This window comes from Tursiops truncatus, chromosome 3, assembly GCF_011762595.2.
Source record: "Tursiops truncatus isolate mTurTru1 chromosome 3, mTurTru1.mat.Y, whole genome shotgun sequence".
In the NCBI taxonomy this organism is placed as follows: Eukaryota; Metazoa; Chordata; class Mammalia; order Artiodactyla; family Delphinidae; genus Tursiops; species Tursiops truncatus.
The window spans coordinates 92,391,334-92,415,066 of record NC_047036.1 but is presented as its reverse complement, the minus strand read 5'-3'; the positions used below and the strand labels follow the sequence as shown (position 1 = coordinate 92,415,066).

General features: G+C 41.2%; 1 long non-coding RNA gene across 1 annotated transcript in view; it reads right to left on the bottom strand.

Moving 5' to 3' along the window:
• The window catches only part of LOC141278206 (uncharacterized), a 28,539-nt gene extending 7,552 nt beyond the window's left edge, over positions 1 to 20,987 (bottom strand). The window contains exons 1-2 of the long non-coding RNA XR_012330553.1: positions 20,858 to 20,987; positions 3,644 to 4,058 (exon numbers count right to left, since the gene is read on the bottom strand). This is a non-coding gene — a long non-coding RNA (uncharacterized lncRNA). The remainder of the gene's footprint in view (positions 1 to 3,643; positions 4,059 to 20,857) is intronic.
• Positions 20,988 to 23,733: the final 2,746 nt, after the last annotated feature.

Here is a 23,733-nt window from a genome sequence, read left to right as displayed (position 1 = left end):
GATTTTCACAGTCATAATGAGCTATGGCAGAATTTTACAAACTGCAAGAATTTCAACATGTGAAGCACATAAGTAGGTTTTCTCTTTGTGTCTGGGATGCTTCCTTATATTTGAAAGTGAAGATTCAGTTATTAATAGTAAACTCAACTAGTGTAGACTGTTTGTTTAACTGTCATTACACAGATTAGATTTTATTGTACCCTGGGGGTTCAAATTATTGTTGATCAGAAATACTGTCAGAAACACTATATGAAGGCCTTCCAAAGACTACGGCTGAAGACCAACTCAAAGAGAAAATTTTGGTCAAGTCTTTAGGTTGATATTAAGCTATGCAAGGCTGGGCAAGCTTACATAGCTTACATGGCTTATATTGAAATTTTCTCTTCTTCATCTGAGAAAGGGGGACATCACATCTTCTTTCCACCCCTTGCTTGATTGTTGTGACGATAAGAGTTAGACAGTAAATGTATAAGTCCTTAATAAATGGTAAAGGTCTATGTATACACAATGTGTTATTCTTACTTATTTCAGAAATGCCAGCATATCTTCCGTTACACAAGCAGAAGGACAAGGGCAGTGTGTTGGTGTAATTGGTGCTTGTAGATGCTTCGCTCCTCAAAATCTCCTTGCCAGGAACCCCATCATTAAGCCATTTTTTGTAGTGCTCAACGTGTCCTTTTCTTCCCCCGAACACAATCCACTTCCGGCCCCGACTGCCTCAAGCCGTCTATATAATTAACTTCAGTAACGCTCTCCCTGTCTCTGGGTCCTCTTCACCATTTTGTCCAGAACACCAGGACCAGATTCATCTTCCAACAGATTTTTGTCATGTCACCTTAAACTCAAATGCTGCTCCCCAAGGCTTACTAGATGAGGTCTGAACTGTCTTTAAAGTCCTTCGCAATTTGGTTCCAGCTTACACGTAGAATCTTACTACTTTCTTACCCATTCCGTATAAGCCAATCAAATCTTTTGTTTTCCCTTCGTATGACTTTTTGCTTTCCTGAGTCGGCATCTCTCTTTGTACTGCATATGTGACATAAAATGCCCTCTTTCTCCTCTCATGCCGACAGAAATCTTGTCTGCCAATTCGGGCTCATTCACAGTCATAGCTTATATTTATACATAACATATGTGCGTGTATCCATATGTGTGCAAGTATATATATCTATAAATAAATTTCATTTCATTCCAATTATATAAATACAGGCTATTTTAAAAAATTAAGTCAATATATAAAATTATAAGAAAGAAAATAAAAATTAGTTGGACTCTCAATCTTGAGACAACCACTATGAACATTCTGGTGACTCTTTCTTGCACTTCTATGTGTACAAATATACACATATATTTATCTTAGTATATAAATGACATAAGATTATACCTGCTTTTTAAATCATATTCACTGTTAGGCATAAATAAAAGTTTGGTTTTTGTTTATTAAATAGGTTCCTCCCTATCTTCTTCTTCCACCATTTTCTCTAACAAACTCAGCCCAGGTGATCAATGTTAAAAACTTGCTGCATATTTTCCCATATCTTTCCTTATGCTTATGTCATCCTATGTGTACTTTATGTTATTGATTAATGTTCAAAGTAGACTCATAAACATATGATTGAAATTCCTCCACTGAACACAGAATTAACCCATTAAAAGTTATTCTATTTTCTTTGTTCACATAGCCACAAATAAACATAACTTTATATAAATACATGCTTGTTCTCATAGTTATACTCTTTTATGCCATCTTTATTTGCCTTTTGTTCCTTTCTTTTTTCCCCTCTGTCTTCCCTTTTTTTTTTGGCATGCATTCTCTTCCTCTAATTCATCCTTTTTAATGGCTGCATGATATTATTCAATACATATACACATGCCACAGTTTATTTTACTAGTTCTTTGTTGATGGCTATCCATCTTGTTTCCAGTTTGTTTGCACGAAGACAATACTACAGTAAGAAGGCGTGTGTGTGGGTTTTGTGTGTGTGTGTGTGAATTCTTGATTTTAATTTGATGGATTAGATTTCTAAGTCAAAGGGAAGATACTTTTAAAATTTTCATTGATATTAACAAATTGCTTTAAAAAAAAGGCTGTAGAATTCATATTTCCATTAGCAATAGATGTATGAGTGCTGTTTCCTCATGTTCATAATTAATTTGAGTCTTATCTGAGAGTTAATGTGATTCTCTCACTGCCATTTTAATTTGCATTTCCACGACTACTGTAGAGAATGAGAATCTCTTCACATGTAGAATGTAATTTGTATTTCTCTTATCTGAATTGCCTATTCCTATCCTTTGCTCACATTTATACTGTGTTATCTTTTTCTAACCAATATGTACAAGCAATCTGTATATCACTGTGATAGGCAGCCTTCCAAAACGTCTCCCAGTGATTTCACATCCTGGTATTCATGCTCTTGCATAATCCCCCTCTCTGAGTGTGGGCTGGATCTAGTGATTTGCTTCTAGAGATTAGTATACAGCAAAGTGATGGGATACCACTTCTGTGATTAGGTCACAAAGACCATGACTTCCAGTTTGCTAGTGTTCTCTCTGTGGCTCTTCTCATGTGCTTGCTCTGATAGAGAGGGCCACCTGCCATGGAACTGAGGTGACCTCCAGTCAACAGTCCATAAGAAGCTGAGGCCCTTATTCCAACATTTCTCAAGGAAATGAATCCTGCAAACATTCACATAAGCTGGGCAGCAGATTTTTCCCCTTTCGAGCCTTCAGATAACACTGCAGCCTGGCTGACATCTCGACTGCAAACTTGTAAGGGACCCTAAAGCAGAGGACCTAGTTAATTTGTGCCTGGATTCCTGACCCACAGAAACTGTGAGTAGTAAATGTGTATTGTTTTAAGCTGCTAAGTTTGGGTGTTATTTATTTTGCAGAATTAGATAACTAATACAATTACATATGTTAAATTTTTATTGGATTATATATTACAGATATGTTTCCTGATCTTTTATTTGTTTATTGACTTTGTTTATGACATCTTCTTCCATATAGGATTAAACATTTTATATAATTTATTGTCTATTCTTTTCTTGGCCTTTGGATTCGATAGAGTATTAGGGTTAGGGGTAGGATTAGGGTTAGGGTTAGGTTATTAGGTCACTCTAACTCTCTAAGGATGGAAATAAACATGTTAGCCACAGGTTTTGTCCAAAATATGTTTTAAAGTTCTTTCTCCTGGATTTCATATTGGCAAAAAGTTTCCCAGTTATTCTCCAATTCTTGCCTTCTACTGTGATCTTTTTAAATTAGATAACATCTTTAGGTACAATTATTAGGTAATAAGTCGCTCTCTCCTGGAAAACAGCATGACTCTCTAGATTGTAGTTGGCCACAGCCTATGTAGGGAGTTAAGTTGTAAAGTCAAAGAGCAAAATGATAATCATATTTTCTCAAAGTAATCCTTGAGAATTCTTTAAATTGAACATACAATAGAATATATGTGGTTTGGTATATATGCTCCTCTAAGACAGCATGTATATATACATGTGTAAAACAAACAGAGGATATAACACAGTGTACACATGCAAAATATAACACTACAGTATATTAAATTATGGGATAACAAGATAAAGAGAAAGACACATTTAACAAAGCAGGGGAAGCAATACTACTGAATACTCACCATGCATCCTGGGTATCCTTGCCTGGCTCTGATGGTAATACTGTTGACTCACCATGATGACTGATGCTGACAATAATGATGAGTTCAGCGTCTGTGTGATGAGGGCTGAGATCATGAAGATGTGCGCAGTACACACTCCAGGGATTCGGTTTCCTCCTCCCCGACAACACGATTGTAGGTCATGTGAGCAGTGAAGAGACTGGCAGGCAGAATGGCTCATAATATTTGAAGTGTTATTTTCTCAGCTCTAACTTTTCTTCTTGCTCTCTCTTTAATGGCTCATCTATCATTGATTTCATGGAAGTCAAATACACATTTATGCTTTTCCACTGTTTGGGGTATAAGGAGTTCAGCTGACTCCAAACAATAGTCAGCCGACTGATTTCTGTGTCGGTGGCAACACTGAGGTTGCATCCTGCAACATGAAAGATCACAAGAACTTATGTGTGCTGGCTCACAGTTGGAGAAGAATTTGCTTGTTTATTGTTTGTTTTATTTTGTTTGGTTTCATTTCTATTCAGTAGGAGGGGAACCAATTTATACTTTATAGTTACACATGGAAACCTGGATTAACTGATACTATATTTCTACAGTAACTTTTTCCAGGGATGCTTTTTCACCTCTTACAAAGTGGCACGCTTGCTCAGGTGACAAGAAGATAGGGAAATGGTCAGTGCAAGTTCCATGAGATGTTGAGACATGATGTGATGGGTAAAACCTACAGAACATCTGACCTTTCATAGGAGGAGGGCCTCCTTTTCTTTTTCCTTTTTTTTTAAAAGACATTTTAAAATTTATTTTTGGCTGCATTGGGTCTTCATTGCTGCACGCGGGCTTTCTCTAGTTGTGGTGAGCAGGGGCTACTCTTCGTTGTGGTGTGGGGGCTTCTCATTGCGGAGGCTTCTCTTGTTGCAGAGCACAGGCTCAGTAGTTGTGGCACACGGGCTCAGTAGTTGTGGCTCATGGGCTCTAGAACTCAGGCTCAGTAGTTGTGGCACACACGTTTAGTTGCTCCACGGCATGTGGGATCTTCCTGGACCAGGGATCGAACCTGTGTCCTCTGCATTGTTGGCAGGTGGATTCTAACCCTGGCACCACCAGGGAAGTCCCAGGGCCTCCTTTTCAAATGCAAGGTGCGAAGCAGGAAAGGGACGTGAGAGCAGATCAGCGTAGAACTCAAATTGGAGAGTTCCAATTTGATGAGGTAAGTGAGAGAGTCAGAAGTTTGGGGGGAATTTTGAGGGAGAAATGGGAATGTGAATTGACCAGGGAAACAGTGAAGATTGCTAGGCTGTTCCACATCAAGCACCCAGGTGAAGATAATGACCATACTTCTAGGGAGACAGCAATCTGCCCAGCTGGGGCATTTTGTCTAGTAGTGGAGCAGGCTGGGCTTAGCACTGGGAAGGCCTTCATTTCAGGAGAAAATAATTAGGAAGAACAATATCAGAAACCTGAAGAGAGAACAAACTTACAAAGACTAAGGCATTAAAACATGAAGGTAAGACTGACTAAAAAGTGAGAAGTATATGTTCCTAAGGCAGTGGGGCCAGGCCGTGGGTGTTGAGGCCCTGGGGGTCCTGACCACATGGAACCCCAGTGATCATAAAGCTGCAAGTATTAGTATAATCAACAAAAGCTTAATTTAATGCAGAATCGATCATTCTTACAGCCTGTTGCCCCAGGTTGTTCCTATTGGAAATGTTAGTTATGAATTTTATGACCGCAAATAGCAGCTCCTGTTCTACTATTTGAACACAGGGAATGCTAAGCCATAACAGGTTGACTTGAGGAGGAAGAGTCCTATTTCCTCATGGGAACAGAGGGGCCTCTAATGGGTGGTCCATTCCACTTTACAAAGACTTTTAACAGTTTAAGTCAAAGCCCAAGCAAGTTCCCAGGGAACAGAGCCATAGCTGTGTGACTCACCCAGGAAAAAACTGATGCCAGTCTTGCTAGAACAGACGTCTTACCCCCAGCCAATGGGTAGTATATTTTCAGTCAAGACTCAGAAAAGACATGTGAAGAAGACCTCTACTTCCCTCGGTCACAGAACACAGAGGTCAATAAACATCTTTACTTTTAATAGATGGCATGGGAGAATAGGAAACCAGGCACTAGCTTCAGTTCTGACATTTACTTTCTGTGGGACTTCCAGAAAATTCCTTCACTTAGAGGCTGAATTGTGCAATGGCTTTCTTCTTAGACTCTAAAGTCTTATTTCTTGAGTCAAATCCATCTCCACTTATTATTATAACTCTGTGACCACAGGAGAGTTATTTAAGCTCTCATGTCCTGATTTACTCACCTATAATAACCAGAAATACTAGTATTGGTTGTAGGCACTAAGTGAGATAGTATTTGCTAAGGCACAGTGCTTGGCATATAATGAGCATTCAGTAATGGTTGACTCTTGCATAGACCTGTTTTATCTTCTGTAAAAGGAAGTTCTTGGGCTCATATCTTTTCCAGCTCTGAAACTCTTAAGATTCTGCGATGAAAATGATTTTTGGTTATTGTTTCACAGCTAGGGTCAGTAGACATTTTCTGTAAAAATATAGGTAGTAATAGTTTAGGCTTTTCATGTCATACAGTCTTCATCATGACTACCCAACTCCGGCACTGTAATGTGGAAGCAGCCATAGACAACACTTAAAATAACAGGCATGGTTGTCTTCCAACAAAACATTATTTACAAAACTAAATCCATGGCCTAGATTTGGCCCATGGGAAGTAGTAGTGTGCTGACCTCTGTTCCATAGAATAAAAAACTGTGGAGAAAAGAATTGAAAAGCAATTTGTGATAGAAAAAGGACACAGGAAATGATGTGCTGCAAAATTGTATAAGCTTATGGTATATTTTTTTAGCTCAAAAACTTTTTCTGTAATGAGCATAAGAAAAAAACAGATATTCTACAACAAAGGTGGATAATAGAAATACAATAAACAGCTTTTACAAGCTTAAACATTTATAAATATTTAACTGGCATAAATATGGAAAGTAAGTGAAATGGAAAACAATGGCCCAGAAATTCCCTTTTGCTACAAGTTGAAAGAAGGCAAGAAGATGGCAATCATGCAAACAGCATGAGAAGCCCAGGTTGTAGCAAACAGCTAATGCCGCTGTTGACTCCATAATTAAGGAGACAGTTATGCATTAAAATGGCTCAAACACTTGGGTGATTTCTCAACCTTCAAATAACATTTGACCCGATCTGGTCATCTGAATATTACAGTGTAATGACTGGATTATGGGCTGTTTTCCTTATGAAGTTGGCTCAGTGACTAACCGCTCAGAAACCAGGCCTTCGTGGTATCTGGATACCTTAACAAAGAATATCAAACTGTATGGTAGTCATATTATAGCTGTGAGCACCTCTTAAAATTATGTTGAGGAAAGAAAAAGAAGAAAAATGCAATGAATAAAAGAAGAGACATGACAAGAAAGGTACAAAGGAAGAAATGCTAGTGGAGCACCATAGAAGTAGAGTCCAGATGCCTCATGGGGGCATTCACTTCAGGGGAACTGTGAGAATTCACATGCTATAGCAACTACCATCCCTGTCCCAGGGTCCACTACAGCCATCCCTGTTCCCCAGGACCCCCTACAGATGTCTATGTGTCACCCCTGCCTTTCTCCTCACTTCCAGGTCTCGCCTAGGTGGTTCTCCTAACTAGAGTTTATTCATTTAAAAAAGAGCAAACAGGATAGTATTTGAGCAAATAATTGACTCGCAGTATTTTTCCATCTTCTCACTTCAAGCATCCTAACACTTTGCTTGCATCAGGATTTTGCACAACAGAAAACTTGACATCAAAGTTCTTTCCTGCCTTTTGTGAAAGCTTAAACCCTCTGAAGAAATTTTGCCAGGTGTCCCAGAGAGGAAAGAGAGAAAAGATGGCAACTCTCAAGGGGGAGAGAGATTTCCCAAGATGGTGAAGGATGAAGGTCAGAGAGTCTCTCTAATGGTGGGGGTCACACACTGCTCCTTAACAGAAGCCTGAGGAGGGGAAGAGACCCCAAGAACAACTGTAGAGGGCATCTAGGAAAGATGGCCCTACGTAGACGAGGCTCTATCCCTAAGATTCCAGGGTGAAATCTGGAATCTGAAGATGGATGCTGGGGCTGATGGCCCCAGTTGGACTGAAACCACATGCATCTCAGCAGGAGCCAGCAAGCACCATAGCCCGTGACCAGAGGGACCAACCTGTTACCTGGGCAATACCTAAGTTCCGTTGCACAGGCCTTGAAAGTGGGGAGTCCCAATAATGACTGAAATTACGTTTCCCTCCAGCCTTGAGGGAGGAGGACCCAGGGCAGATTTAAACTGATCTAAAGATATGAAGAAACAGAATGATTCTTGCAACATAGCATCCGTGGGCTGATATTCATGTACCAACAAATGTCTGGGAGTGGCGGGGTAGGGGAAGAAGAGGGGCTAATATTCTACCTGGCACAGTCTCTGAGGCAGAACCAGCAAGCTCCTGGGGGTACGTATTAGGTGCGTGGAGGCAGGGTGACCACCGTGGCTGGGAGAGAGCACAGGGTTGCCTTATAAGTCCTTTAGTGGGTAAACGAGTGCCCAGAAAAACAGAGAGTGGGTGGAGTAACATAACTGAAAACAGCTGAACTGCGAAGTGGGCCTAATTTTTTCTGAACTAAGAATGAGTAAAATGTCTTTTCAAGAACCGGGTATAAAAATGGAACCAGGAGATAAAGAAAACCCACTATATTTAGTTGTTCACACACATGCACACACAGCTAATATAGTAGCCATGCAATGCATTAAGAAAATCTCCCCCTGTACTTTTCATAACTTGCCTGGTTGTGTGATGATCCAGCATTTGGAGACGGGGAAACAAAAGGCCTCCTGACCCAGGGATGGACCCTAAGAGCCTGTAGGCCCATCTGATGGGGAAGCATAACCACTCAGGGGGTTCAGGAAGGGCTTCTGGCTGCAAAGGCTGCACCTTTTTGAGAAAAGCACACAGAGTGGAGGGAAAGAGGAGTTCACTGCCCCAGCAGGCCAGGTTGGCTGGGGCAGCCCTGGCCATCTGGACAGCTCGTGCCATGGGCTAGTCTCACACCCACTTTCTCATCCAGCTCTTCTTTCGGTGAGATCAAAGGGATGTAGTGAGTCACCAGTGTAATCAACAGATTTGCTGTTATCTTCATCATTATTATAAAATATTCCAGTCATATTCTGAGTAAGAAGTAATTCCCTCCAAGCAAGTTGTAGAGCAGTAATTCAAAGCAGGCTCTCTGGATCCAGAACTCACCGACTCACCTCCTCTTTGTTATATGGCTTTCTATGAGCACAGCAATGATGGCTTTCACATGCATTCCACAGATGTGGCACCAGCTGTGGACACCCATCAGTGGCACTAAGCCACTGTAATCTGTTAATGACTATGCAAGGTCAATGGTAATTTAGTTTTAAATGTCACATAAAACGAAGGAGGGAATCACATAAAGGAGAAAAATAGGCCCTCTAGAAACAAACAATTAAGAAGGTCTAATACTTAGCACCTTAGAAATATAATTTTACTTTTTGTTATGTTCATATACCCATTATTAAGGCCTGGTTCTGGGCTAGGGAGTCCAGTAAGCTGAGCAGGCTTTGAAAAGAGGGATCCAGACAAAATCACTGATTTGCTTTTATAAAGTTACATTAATTAAATAATAATAGGAGAAAACAACCATAAAGGTGAGAAGACAATAAAATGTATTTTTTTCTCTTTGAAAAATTATGCATCCCCAGTACACAGGAATTAGCTATTATCTGCAAATACTGTTATTAAATTTTCTCTTTCCTTATGCACACATCCTTTTTTTTTTTTTTTCCTACAAAAATTGATTGCCATGGATGTGGTCCTGAAATCCCTGTGGTTTCTGAAATCCTGTTCAAAGGACGCAATACATTTTCCTATTCCTGTAGTTTGAGCCAAGCAAAAACAGGAACTAAGTCAAATCATTCCATTTCCTTTTTTATAAAATTAATATACTGGCAGATTAGCAAAATGCCATAGATATGGTCTACCCTTTGTTCACTGGTTTAACCACTCAGTCAATAGGCATTTAATGAGTGTCTAGTATGTCTCAAGCACTGGGAAAGCAGAGGTCAATCAAACATTGGTCCCTGCCCACATGGAGCTGAATTTAGTAGAGTTGGTGGCCATATCAACAAAGAATTGTGATAATATTTGGAAATACTATGAGAAGTCTTTTTCTTTCTCAGAAAATCTTTTTTTTACCTTGTGACTCTTTCACCATTTAACCAGACCGAGAGACGAAGGCTGACTGCCCGCAAAGAAAAGACACAAAAGGATCCAGTCAGAACAGCATCCAATTTCTGGCTGAGAATATAAAAAGAAAGGCTTGAAAGCTTTCACTTCTAAGAGCCTGGAGTTTGAGGGAGGGAGGAGATGGGGGGTAGCTCTTGTTGTATTTATTTATTTATTTTTGAATGCTAAAACCTTGGCTCTGACTCAACAGAGTAAAGCCTGAAACACTAGCCAGTTTCTACCAAACGCCAGGGAGTGGGACAAAATGCATGATGACGCAAAAACAGCTTTACAGCCTCAGAGGAGACAAGGCCTTTTCTGAGAAGGAGAAGGAGCTTTGAAAGGATGGAGAAAGGAGAACTAGAGTGTTGAGATGCAGATGTGGGGTCTGCTGAAACCCCTGCCTGGGGGTGGGGGGCTGGGAGACATTAGGGATCTGAGGATGGAAGGTGCCCTGCTTTCTATCTGGAGTAGCCCTGCTGGTCTTCTCTTCGGTCACTGTCCATGCTCAACTACTTGTTGAATCTTTTTAATATTGTCCTTACACTGGAGAATTTGGGTGGTTTTATTCAGGGGTGTCATAGAATATGACCTGAAGTTTTGAAAGAACTCCAGTGAGGATGAAGAGGAAGGACGGGAGGAGGAAAGACCAGAGACTTGGGGAGATGCGTAGAGGCCATTGCCCAGGCACAAGAGGGGAGCAGCCAGTCCAGGAGTGGCAGCACCTTCCTGCTTTACACCAGTTCACTTCTGAGGGAGGTGAAGTAGGGGGAGGATCAGGGATTGTTCCCAGGATTCCGGCATGTGGGCTGGACAATGCCATCAACCCGCAGACTATTGAGGAGGACAAGTGAGTTGAGGAATTCAGTGTCACCCAGGCAGGTCATGAAATCTCAAGAAATCCTTGGGAACTCAGAGAAATGTGAACTGCTTAATGGTATGGTAAGGAGAATCTGAAGCTAGTGGAACAAATGGACCCACTGTGCTTATTAATGAATTGTGATGCCTCTCAGGGTGGTCTCTGGGGTTCCACCGGAGGCTCTGCCCTTGGCCTATTTTTTTCGAGAACTTGGATGTAGACACCGAAGACATACTCATCAAACTGGTGTAGGATGCAAATTCTGAAGAAATAGCTATTACAATAAATGATACAATGAAAAACTCAGAAGGCTGAAGCAAGTGTCTGAACATAAAAGGATGACACTGAACAGAATAAATGGGAAGTCCTGCATTTAGGTTTAAAGTAAAGTGAAGAGCACAATTAGAAAATGTGAAGGCCTGGCTTGGCAGCAGCTCCTCGGAACAACGACATGAGGATTTTAGTTGTCTTAAAGCTGTTGTGAAGCACCCGTGTGATGCCACGGCTTGAATGCAGCCCCACCTCTAGGGAGGATGAGGTAGAGGTGAGAAGACCTCCTTCCTAGCAAGATGCTGCAGTTTTCCCAAGCTAAAATCTTTTTCTGAGAAGAAAAATAAATAGTTTCAAGAAGCCACAGATTAAAAACCAAGGCTTTTGGTCACCCATTCCAAACACGCAAGGCAGGGAACAGCTCCTCACTTGGTGATTTAATGTCCTGATTGAGTCATCACTTTATCCAGAGACAGCTGGTGCTCACTGACTATCCACATGCTCTCTGACACTTTCCGGGGGGCTGTCACTTGGGTTGGGGACTTATGACTGAGTCCTGGCAGTTAAGAATGAGAGCAGAAGGGATATGGTACTTCTGACCCTAGGTTCTGAACTGTCAGTGTGCATTCTCCATCCATCTCCACCCCTGAAGGATGAACTCGGAGTCACATATCGAGATGCTGGCAGCACAAGATGGAGAGAGCCTGGACCCTTGAGCCATTGGATAACAGACAGCCCTGCTGACCCACATACTTCACGTGAGCAAGAAATACACTTTTGTGTTTGTTAAGCCCCTGAGATTTAGGGGTGTGTCCATTGCCGCCACTAGCATAACCTAACCCTAATAGTGTTTATCCTCGAGCATCCCTGGTCTCTGCTAAAGTGTGTCAATGGTCCATAACCATTATATTCCTCTTTAGGGAACTTTTGGGAAACTCAGCCTGGGGCTCCAGCTCAGTGTCCTTGATGAATAAATGCTATGGTCACACACAAAAGGAATGGGTAACATGGCTGGAGGAAACCACTGTTTGAATCTAGATAATTTATATTTCAAGGAAAGTACCAATTTATTCGAAGACAGAAAGACACTCAGTCATGAAATTCAATATATCTCTTGAGTTTTCCCATCGAATATACTTACTTAGGGTAAAGGTTTGACTAGATGCCAGCCTGGGTCCCTTTCAGTTCTATGAAGTAAAGCTGAAATAACATAAGGACTAGAGGAAATCTTAGAGTCCATCTAATTGTACCAAATGCCAGGCTTTATAGATGAGGAAACTGAGCCCAAGAGAGGTTAAGATATTTATCCCAGATCCCTTAGATCTCCTGAATTCCATTTTCAGTGCTCTTTCTAGTATATTGCCTTAAACAAACAAACCAACAACAATAACAAAAAGGCCTCCTGATTCTTTTTACCTTAAAGGTGAGCTGATTCCTTTCTCTGGGACCCCTTCAATCTATATGAGTCCATGAAACGGGGAGGGAAATGTCTCCTTAGGAGCAAAAAGAAGGAATAGAGAATGGCAGATGGAAGAAGGGAAAAAAGTGCGAGCATATCGCCTTCTTATTTCAGGAACTCCATGTACCTTTCTTGGCCCCAAACCCCTAACCCTTTTTTTCTGCAAGCCCTCCTCCTCCTAGGAATAGACACAGGCTGCAAAATCAGCCTGGAACAGAGTCCTTAACTTTTTCTCATTCCAGTTTAAACTTAGTCTAGTACGGTGATATTTTTTAATCCAATCCAGTTATAAAATTCTACTTTATAATTTCAACCCCCTAATATTCTTATTTCAAGATTCTTTCCCTATTCTCCACCACCTAGTTTTAACCTTTTGGTGAGAAGCTGGGAAGGAAAGGGTATCTGCCGGCTTATTAGAATAATGACTCCTAGCTGGAGGGCAACCAGAAGCTCAGGTTGCCAGACTCTACATCCGTCAGGAGCCACTGGCCAGTTCCATCGTGGATAATCAGGGGCCCCGCTGGTCCTCACTATGTTGGGGATCCCACTTCTCAGTGCCATTTTCTCCCTCTCACCTTGTATTTGTTACTTAAATTGGAAATTCCACGGAATGACCAGTGGGTTGCTGTGTCCTCTTATTCTGTAGCTGGTCCGGGTTTAGGAAAGCGAAAAATCTCTTGAGTCACTTTGGATTGATTTCATGAGAAACCAGGGGATTGAGCCTTGCCTTTTGCCATTCCCTCCCCTTCTCTGACTCTCCCTAAAACCCCTTCCCACACTCCAGGGACACCACCTGCAACCATCCAGGAGGAAGGAGATGCCAGGCTCCCCTTTAGCTCATCTGCCCACATTTCACTAGGGAAGACTTAGAAGACTTCAGCTTTGGGAAAGCAGTTGAAATCCCCTCCTTCCACACTGGGAGGTGAGATAGAAAGGGATACTGACCACTTCAGTAATAATAAAATCTACTTATCACCTACTGTGTGCCAACTGCTTTTCAAATGCTCTACATATTATCTCGGTGAATCCTCACAAGGACACTAATGAGGTGGGACTTCTAAAGAAGGTGACTTTTTTGTTGTTGTTTTAGAGACACTGAGATGGGGATGTGGAGAATGCTGCTTCAGAGGTTCTGCTAAAGTGCCTCATCTTAACATCCCAGGGGGAGGGCATCCAGTTTCTTTTGTCCTCAGTTTAGAACTGTCTCCACAATTACCCGTTACTTCCAGTCAGCAAACTTGAAGGAGCAGGAAAGGGTTTTGTTCTGTACACTTTTTTTTTTTAACATCTTAATTGGAGTATAATTGCTTTACATTGTTGTGTTAGTTGCTGCTTTATAACAAAGTGAATCAGACATACATATACATATATCCCCACATCCCCTCCCTCTTGCATCTCCCTCCCATCTTCCCTATCCCACCCCTGTAGGTGGTCACAAAGCACCGAGCTGATCTCCCTGTGCTACACGACTGCTTCCCACTAGCTATCTATTTTGCGTTTGGTAGTGTATATATGTCCATGCCACTCTCTCACTCCGTCCCATCTTATCCTTCCCTCTCCCCATGTCCTCAGGCCAATTCTCTACGTCTGTGTCTTTGTTCCCATCCTACCCCTAGGTTCTTCAGAACCATTTTTCTGTTTTTTAGATTCCATATATATGTGTTAGCATACGGTATTTGTTTTTCTCTTTCTGACTTACTTCACTCTGTATGACAGACTATAGGTCCATCCACCTCACTACAAATAACTCAATTTCGTTTCTTTTTATGGCTGAGTAATATTCCATTGTATATATGTGCCACATCTTCTTTATCCATTCATCTGTTGATGGACACTTAGGCTGTTTCCATGCCCTGGCTATTGTAAATAGAGCTGCAATGAACATTTTGGTACATGACTCTTTTTGAATTATGGTTTTCTCAGGGTATATGCCCAGTAGTGGGATTGCTGGATTATATGGTAATTTTATTTTTAGTTTTTTAAGGAACCTCCATACTGTTCTCCATAGTGGCTGTATCAATTTACATTCCCACCAGCAGTGCAAGAGGGTTCCCTTTTCTCCACACCCTCTCCAGCATTTATTGTTTGTAGATTTTTTGATGGCCATTCTGACCGGTGTGAGGTGACACCTCATTGTAGTTTTGATTGCATTTCTCTAATGATTAGTGATGTTGAACATCCTTCCATGTGTTTGTTGGCAACCTGTCTGTACACCACACTCTTACGCTATAACTAGCATGTTGCTTACAACAGGAGAGTAATAGGAATGCATGTGTGTCTCTGTTTACATCGCTTCGTTGTGCTTTTTCACTATGAGAGTAACAGAGACTGTAGCAACAAATTCAAGCAACACAGAAATATAACAAATAAAAACCAATTTTCTGTTACTTAATTGACTCATCCACTGACATTCAACCACTTTTATTAGTTTGGAGTGTGTATGTGTGTGTGTTTGTGTCTTCTACGTACACACTTTATTTTTTCACTGTACATACAGAGATAATATATTTGCTTTCATTTTCATAAAATAGAATTATATTATGTATGTCTCTCTATACACACATATATATCATACATGTGTTTTATATATATAATATATATGTAATATATTTCTGAGTCTTTTTTTCACTTAACATATTAGTATGTCAGTACATTCAGATCCATCTCATCTTTTCAGTGGTCCTGGAATATTCCTTGGCGTGAATGTTCTATGACTTATTTGTCCATTTCCCTATTGATGGTATTTAGTTTGTCTCCAGTTTTTTGCTCTTACAATGTGTACACACACACACACACACACACACACAAACACACACACACACATACCTTTCCCTCTAGAGTCAGAGCTTTTCTGAAACAGAATCTTGTATGTGGGACTACTTGGTTGGAAAATGTGTTTATTTTAAATTTGATAAAATCTACCAAATTGTCTTTCAAAAAAGGTCACATCCATTAACAAAACTGTAAAGGGCTTTGTCTTCTTATCGTATATGTCATCAAAAACTTACTCAATTTTTGCCGACTTACCCCTCCCAAAAAAAGAACTATTGTTTTAATTTCAATTACTGTACCTGTTAGTCTGTTTGGGCATTTTTCAAATGTTATTGTCTATTTTTAATTTCTTCTCTAAAATGCCTCTTATCATTTGCCCATTTTTTCCCCTTTCATCTTTTTATACTGTTTTGGAGGAGCTTTTTAGCTATGATAGATATTAGCTCTGTCTTTTCTATGTGTTGCAAATATTTTCCCACAGTCTTCATCTGACTTTTAAATTTGTTCATGTGAGCTGATTTTGCCAAGCAGAAGTTTTGGCTTAATTATTCCAATCTGTCGGCCTTTTTCCTTTATGGTTTCTGGGCCTCCTGTGGACCTCAGAAGGCTCTCCCCACTCCCCGTTTGTGAAAATATGGAGAATGTGCTTACTTAGAGCACGAGATGGTCCAATTCCAAGAGGCAACAGCAACAGAACTGATAGAATGCCAAGGAAAATTGCGTTGAGCCCTGTGAGGAATCTGCCTGGCCCACATTTCCCCTCCACTGTACTTTTCCAGCCTGTGGTTATTTGTTCTGCCTCGAGGCAGCCCTGACGTTCCACCAAGTTCGCCCCCTTCCTCCCTCATTCCTGTGCAGAGAACTGTTTGGCTTTCTGTCTTTGTTCTTGTTTTCCAGACAGTTCTCTGCAATAAGTGGGGCTCCGTTTACCTGCAGGTCTCCCACCCTAGGACTGAATGCAACATTACTGACGATATTTGCATCTTCCTGCACCCCCTTCCTGCTTCACCCCCCCCACCCCGCCACTTCCTGGAGTGAGCAAGCAAAGCAGCCAAAGTAGACGTTTGACACATCTGCCCTGGGTTGGCTCAGTTCCAATGGGAAAGTTTGATGTTGCAAGATTTTCATAGCCACTCACATTTCCCTGACTTACAATCATACAGGCTTCCTTGACTTCCTTCTAATTCAATAAAGACAAAGAAAGCAAGCTGAGTTTGCACTGCTTGGGTCCTGGGGGAACCAGCCCCAGGCAAGCAGATGACAACAGCCTTTGTCTTGGGCCCCTTTCTCTGCCCCAGCTGCCCTTTCTCTCTTGGCTCACTGGGCATAAGTGCTATCAAGTTTCTTTCCCTAGTAGGGTCAATCACAAGCCAATGTCAAGGTTTATCATAGGAGGATTTTTGCCCCACCAGTCTGTCAGCATCCAACATCAGTTATGTCCATTTCTTAAATATTCTGAGTAAACGTAGTATGCCTGTGTGCAAATGCAGCTTCAAGACAAGCTCCCCAGCTGCCCATTGCAAATACATTTTAGCCTCCTATACCTGAACTCCTCCTGTGCAAACATCTGGCACACTGCCCCTTCCCTAACTTTTCCAGGTTTCTGGGGTTGGGGGTAGGATGAGTGCAGGGGATGGAGGATTAAGCTCAAAGGCTAGGATTTCAGGTTTCAGTGCTCAAAGCCTGGGAAGCTCAGAGCCCATGGGGACCCGTGGACCCACTGCCCGGAAGGGCAACTCCTCCTGACCTCTGCCCCGGAGGAGCACTGCTTCCCTGGGGACTTTGCTGGTGAACTCTGTGGAGGGTGCTTTCAACACTTCCTTTTGTCTTGGTTATTCATATTTTCTGATTTTTTTCTCTCAAAATTCTAAGTATTGTTTCTAATAATAAAATACAGTTTTATCCTAAATTAAAAAAAATATTATCCTTAGAGAGAAGCTCTCAAAACTCCCAGGAAGACTTTAAAGGAAGCTATGTGGACATTTAAATGAATTAGTAAGTCCCCCAGAACTTAGGAAGCTCTGGCTAAATACCAATTGTTAACATTATCAGTATTATTATTACTACTATTATTCTGAAGAAGGAATACTTTTAGGGTAAAAGTAGAGTTGGCATTGAATGAGGAACAGAGAGTCGAGTCTAGGATTAGAGGGTGCTTCTCATGGAATATAGAATCTGCTCAAATTAGCCACATTTATGTTTGGGAGCCATACGAGTTGTTCAACTAGTAAGGTTCGCAGCAGCATGATGGATGCTGATATCTTGATGTTTCTCCCTGTGGCCTGGGTTATAGACAAATAATTCAGGGGGAAAAAAAACCACAAGAGTCTCTCTAAACATAAAGCACTGAAGAGAGACTAGAAAAATCAGGAGAGAACTGGGAAGAAATGAGAGGACTGAGTTCCTAGCTGATCCTGAAGCAAAGAAAGATCATTGGTCTAGTGATTCCTGAGAGGCGTGTTTACCACGTATAATTCTGATTTTAGATATTCTGTCCCTTTACGTCAACATATACAGTCAAGGGTTCTGATACTTACATTAGAAACCATGACCACCGCACGTGTCCTTAAACACAGGGAAACGTCTAAAGGATGCATGATTTCCTCTGTTCAACATGCATTGTAAACCTCATATAACCAAATCTTTTGAAGTTTCCTTTCACCAAAAGGAGAGAAGCAGCAGCTCAGTGGCACACAAGTTGTTGAAAATGCATTTCAACCAGAGGGTGCCATTGCCTCTGGGGCCTCATGCCTCCAGTTCACATACAGGGCTTCCGCTGTTTGGGGTGCCAGGAACCCCGCTAGGGATCCAAGTTTTCAAGGCTAATGAAGATGATTTAGATGTGACGTCTGAAAGGGCCGTGTGGCATAAAGCCTTTCCTGTATGAAATCCTGGCACAGCTGCTCAGAGAAATGTGAGTGGGCGGGGATGAGGGGGTGTGAGAAGGCAGGATGCCATCAGGCAGAGCTAGCCATAAAAAAGGAGTTAGAGAGTCCAACACCCCTTTTTGTCTTAACTTTATCAATTTCATCTTCCTTTCTTTTTTTAAAAAAGTCCCATTTTAAAAACTTGGCAATTCATCCAATAAAGCATGCCTCTATGCCCAAGTAGTAATATTTACTTTTTAAAATGTGGGATTTAAGATAACAGAGTCAACAGAGAGAACATAATTAATGGAACAAACGGCTGTTGATCACCTAATTAACCAAATAAACTTGAACCTTGGGAGAAAAATAGGTGGACTGTGACCCAATCATTCCTTGTATTCATGAAGCACCAGGAAAAGCTGAATAATTCCAGAGGGAACATTCGAGAGCATATATTCATTGGCCATGAGTTTAATGTAAATATGCATCAGCCGTGAGGAACCTAGAACTTTCCAACACAGTAAAAGCAAGGTTGTGCTGATTTAAAAAAAAAAAAAAAAAAAGACGGATAGCCTTTCACCTTGTAATCTTTTCTCTTAAACCTGACCTTTCGGGCTTCTCTGGTGGCGCAGTGGTTGAGAGTCCGCCTGCCGATACAGGGAACACGGGTTCGTGCCCCGGTCCATGAGGATCCCACGTGCCGCGGAGCGGCTGGGCCCGTGAGCCATGGCCGCTGAGCCTGCGCGTCCGGAGGCCTGTGCTCCGCAACGGGAGAGGCCACAACAGTGAGGCCCGCGTACCGCAAAAAAAAAAAAAAAAAAAAAAAAAAAACCTGACCTTTCAACCCCCTTCCGAGACAGACAAGCCCATTACAGTCCCCAGTGCCTCACTAAGCTCCGCCTAGCGGTCTGAGATCCTGACCTAACAGGTGGACCTCTCATGCTTAATGATTTCTTTCAGCTTCTTTCTGCAGAAGGAGCACACCCAAGACGGTGATAAGAAAGAGCATGGCTGCACCGCCACTGTTATTGCCCCACCAGGCTGATTTCTAAGGTTAAGGCAGCAATTGTAAAACTTGCCATATTTTTCTTGATGATGATGTTAATGCTCTTTACGAAGTTAAAACAACAATGATCTGAACTGATGTAAACCTTTGGGGGCTTGCTGCATTTTCATGAAAGCCTGTAATGACACGTGCAGAGTAGGAAGAGATTCACCATCCTTAGTATTCATGAAGAAGACTGGCGGTGAGAACCCCAAGCACGAGCGCCATTGTATTAGCGCTTCCCGCCAAAAGCACAGCCTAGGCACTTGATGGCGCAAGAGCAACACGTGCCCTGCTTTAAGGAACCCTCAGACACAGAAGGAGCTTATACTTGGAGTCAGGTCCATAACTTCCCATTACCGCGTATTAGCGACTTTCTAGAAAGGGACAGTTTCTAGATTTTTAATACAATCTAACGTTTATATGAAGTGCTTTATTATGCACTACACACTACATATGCATTTTCTTTTTTCCTTCTCATAAAAATCTTATTGGTCACTTTTATTATTATCCTCATGTTATGGATGAGAAAACAAGGCACAGAGAAGTTAAGTAGCTTTTCCAAGCTCACACAGCAATAAATGGCAACAGTGAAACTCAATCAAAGACAACAAAGTTCATGCTTCTCTGAGACTCTGTTTTTGGGTCTGTTTACCAAGAACTTTCTCACATGTAATCCCCGGTAAACTTCAAAACAGCCCTGTACATTAAATATTATTGTCCTCATCGTATGAATGAAACTAATAAGGCTATAACATATACTTAGGTCCATTAGCTTTTTAAGTAAATCATTTTTAAATGCCAAACAGATGTATGAACAACTAAAAACTCTTAAATATAATACTTTTCATATCATATATTTCAAATATTCATCACCTAAGAAAATGTTAATGTTCAATTTGAACATAAATTTTGCCAACTCCCTTTCTGGATAGGTTGCCAGATTTAACAAATAAAAATACAGAATGCCTAGTTAAATTTGAATTTCAGATAAAAAGCAAATGATTTGCATGGGGCATACTGGTACTAAAAAAGTATTCATTATTTATCTGAAATTCAAATTTAACTGGGCATCCTGAATTTTATCTGGCAGTCCTATTTCTGGAAGATATATTTAGTGTGCCATAAATAAGGAAATTTTAAGCCAATTGAAAAAGATCAGAGAACTACTCTTTTGTCATCAGCTACATTTGTACTAGGCGTATATCTGTGGATGATGACTGCCTAGCTACTATACAAGTGTGTGGTCTGGTTTCTGCCCTCCAGGAGTTCACAGTCCAAACAGTCATTACAATGTAAAAATAGTGATAAGTCGATGACTCTTTCAAATGCTTTTAGTTCTAGCTACTAAAAATTAATAACAGGAAGTGCCATTTGTATAGTTTTTGATGATTTGTGCTAATTTAAGATTCACAAAATTTTATGAGGGCTGTGAGCATTCCCATTTTACAGATAGAGAAAAAGAGACTACAAAGTTATTTGTCTAAGGAAACAAAGAAATGGAGCAGAACTGGGGTTTAAGTCTCCTGATTCCAGCCTCACTCATCTTTCCTCTACACCCAAAGGACCACATTTCTCAAAGCAGCAGGCTAGCCATGGAGGGGAGCACGGGGAAGCCACTGCCAGATAGCGGTGAACGCCCTATCTTTCTGGGTACCTTTATGATGGTGCCAGATCCTGGAACCCCAGATGACAACAGAGAGTGATGATTCACCTTGAAGAGTCTTCTGGTTGGCCTCAAGCCCTTCAGACTCTGTTAACGGAGCAGGCAGGACTGGCTCAGGTGAACAACCTGGAAAGCAAATTTGTTGGGAGCAAAAAGTAAGTAATTCAGGAAAAGCTCAGGTCCTATAGGGGTGGTCTGACTTCCATCTAGGTCACATTTTTCTAAGTGGATATGATGGTTAACTTCATGCGTCAACTTGAATAGGTCACAAGGTTCATGCTTGGTCAAACATTATTCTGAGTGTTTCTGTGAGGGTGACTTTGGATGTTTTTAATATTTCAATCAATAGACTGAGGGAAGCAAATTGCCCTCCCTAGTGGGTGGGCCTCATCCAATCAGGTGAAGGCCTGAGTAGGACAATAGGCTGACACTCCCCCAAATAAGAGAGAATTTCTCCTGCCTGATGGTCTTCAAGCTGAAAAATCCGTTTTTTCCTGCCTTTGGACTCGAAGTGAAACAGTGACTCTTTTGGGTCTCAAGCCAGTTGGCCTTTGCACTGGAACCACACCATCAGCTCTCCTGGGGCTCCAGCTTGCTGACTGCAGATCTGGGGACTTGTCAGCCTCCATAATCACAGGAGCCAAATCCTTATAATAAATATATACATACACATACATATGTATACATGTATGTATGTGTATATATATATATAAAGCTAATATTTTCAGCTTTCTGAATTGTTTACACATACACATGCATATTCACATATTTGTGTAATATACATAGACCAAAGCCATTCTGAAATAATTCATTTCAGAACAATTAATCATATAGAACTGTAATGCATCCTTTCATCAGGAAGCGGTAGAATACAATTTATCTTGACTAAGGAACAATTTCATCTATTTAAGCTGACTTTTGATTACACGAACCAGAGCCTTTACATACAGATGAATGCTATCCTCTTCCTAACAGTTACCTAGAAAGACTATCAATTCTATAATGCTGAAAATATTTTTTTTCAGATTGTCTAGAGTCCTCAGTACGTTCCTCTGAGTATTTCTAATTGCTATAAATCTTTAATCTTCAGAAATGAATCAGATGTCTGAAAATAGTCAGATATTCAGAGAATAAAAAGGAGGACCAAGCTGGATAATGTAGATGGATGGCCCACTTGGGGTTACAAATTCCAAATGAAAAACGGTGAATCTGGTTTTTTTACTTTATCTGAAGTCAATCATATAGAGAAGGACAAAAAATTTTTCATCTGGCAGAATTGTTTTAATATACATATCACCTTCGCAGGATATTTTAGAACAGCATTGAGGGCCTTCAGTTCTCTTCCTGGGGTACCTCTCTAATCTCTCCTCCCACTTCTTGTCATTTCTCGTTCCCTAACAGCCTGCCTGAATTTCATGTGTTCGTGCCCTTGACATCCCTCCTCCTCATCTGTAGAAAACATACTCATACTATTTTTTAACATCTTTATTGGAGTATAACTGCTTTATATTGTTGTTAGTTGCTGCTGTATAACAAAGTGAATCAGCTATACATATACATATATCCCCTTATCCCCTCCCTCTTGCGTCTCCCTCCCACATTCCCTATCCCACCCCTCTAGGTGGTCACAAAGCACCAAGCTGATCTCCCTGTGCTATGCGGCTGCTTCCCACTAGCTATCTACTTTACATTTGGTAGTGTATATATGTCAATGCCACTCTCGCGCTGCTTCCCAGCTTACACTTGCCTCTCCCCTTGTCCTCAAGTCCATTCTCTATGTCTGCATCTTTATTCCTGTCCTGGCCCTAGGTTCTTCAGAACCACTTTTTTTTTTTTTCAGATTCCATATATATGGGTTAGCATACGGTATTTGCTTTTCTTCTTCTGACTTACTTCACTCTGTATGACACACTCTAGGTCCAACTACCTCACTACAAATAACTCAATTTCGTTTCTTTTTACGGCTGAGTAATATTCCATTGTATATATGTGTCACATCTTCTTTTTCCATTCATCTGTCAATGGACACTTACGCTGCTTCCATGCCCTGGCTATTGTAAATAGTGCTGGAAATGAACACTGTGGTACATGACTCTTTTTTTTTTTTTTTTTTTGCGGTATGCGGGCCTCTCACTGTTGTGGCCTCTCCCATTGCGGAGCACAGGCTCCGGACGCGCAGGCTCAGCGGCCATGGTTCACGGGCCCAGCCGCTCTGCAGGATGTGGGATCCTCCCGGGCCGGGGCACGAACCCGCATCCCCTGCATCAGCAGGCGGACTCTCAACCACTGCGCCACCAGGGAAGCCCCATGACTCTTTATGAATTATGGATTTCGCAGGGAATATGCCCAGTAGTGGGATTGCTGGGTCATATGGTAGTTCTATTTTTAGTTTTTTAAGGAACTTCCATACTGTTCTCCATAGTGGCTGTATCAATTTACGTTCCCACCAACAGTGCAAGAGGGTTCCCTTTTCTCCACACCCTCTCCAGCATTTATTGTTTGTAGATTTTTGATGATGGCCATTCTGACTGGTGTGAGGTGATACCTCACTGTAGTTTTGAGTTGCATTTCTCTAATGATTAGTGATGTTGAGCATCCTTTCATGTGTTTGTTGGCAATCTGTACATCTTCTTTGGAGAAATGTCTATTTAGATCTTCTGCCCACTTTTGGATTGGGTTGTTTGTTTTTTTTGATACTGAGCTGCATGAGCTGCTTGTATATTTTGGAGATTAATCCTTTGTCAGTTGCTTCATTTGCAAATATTTTCTCCCATTCTGAGGGTTGTCGTTTTGTCTTGTTTATGGTTTCCTTTGCTGTGTAAAAGCTTTTAAGTTTCATTAGGTCCCCTTTGTTTATTTTTGGTTTT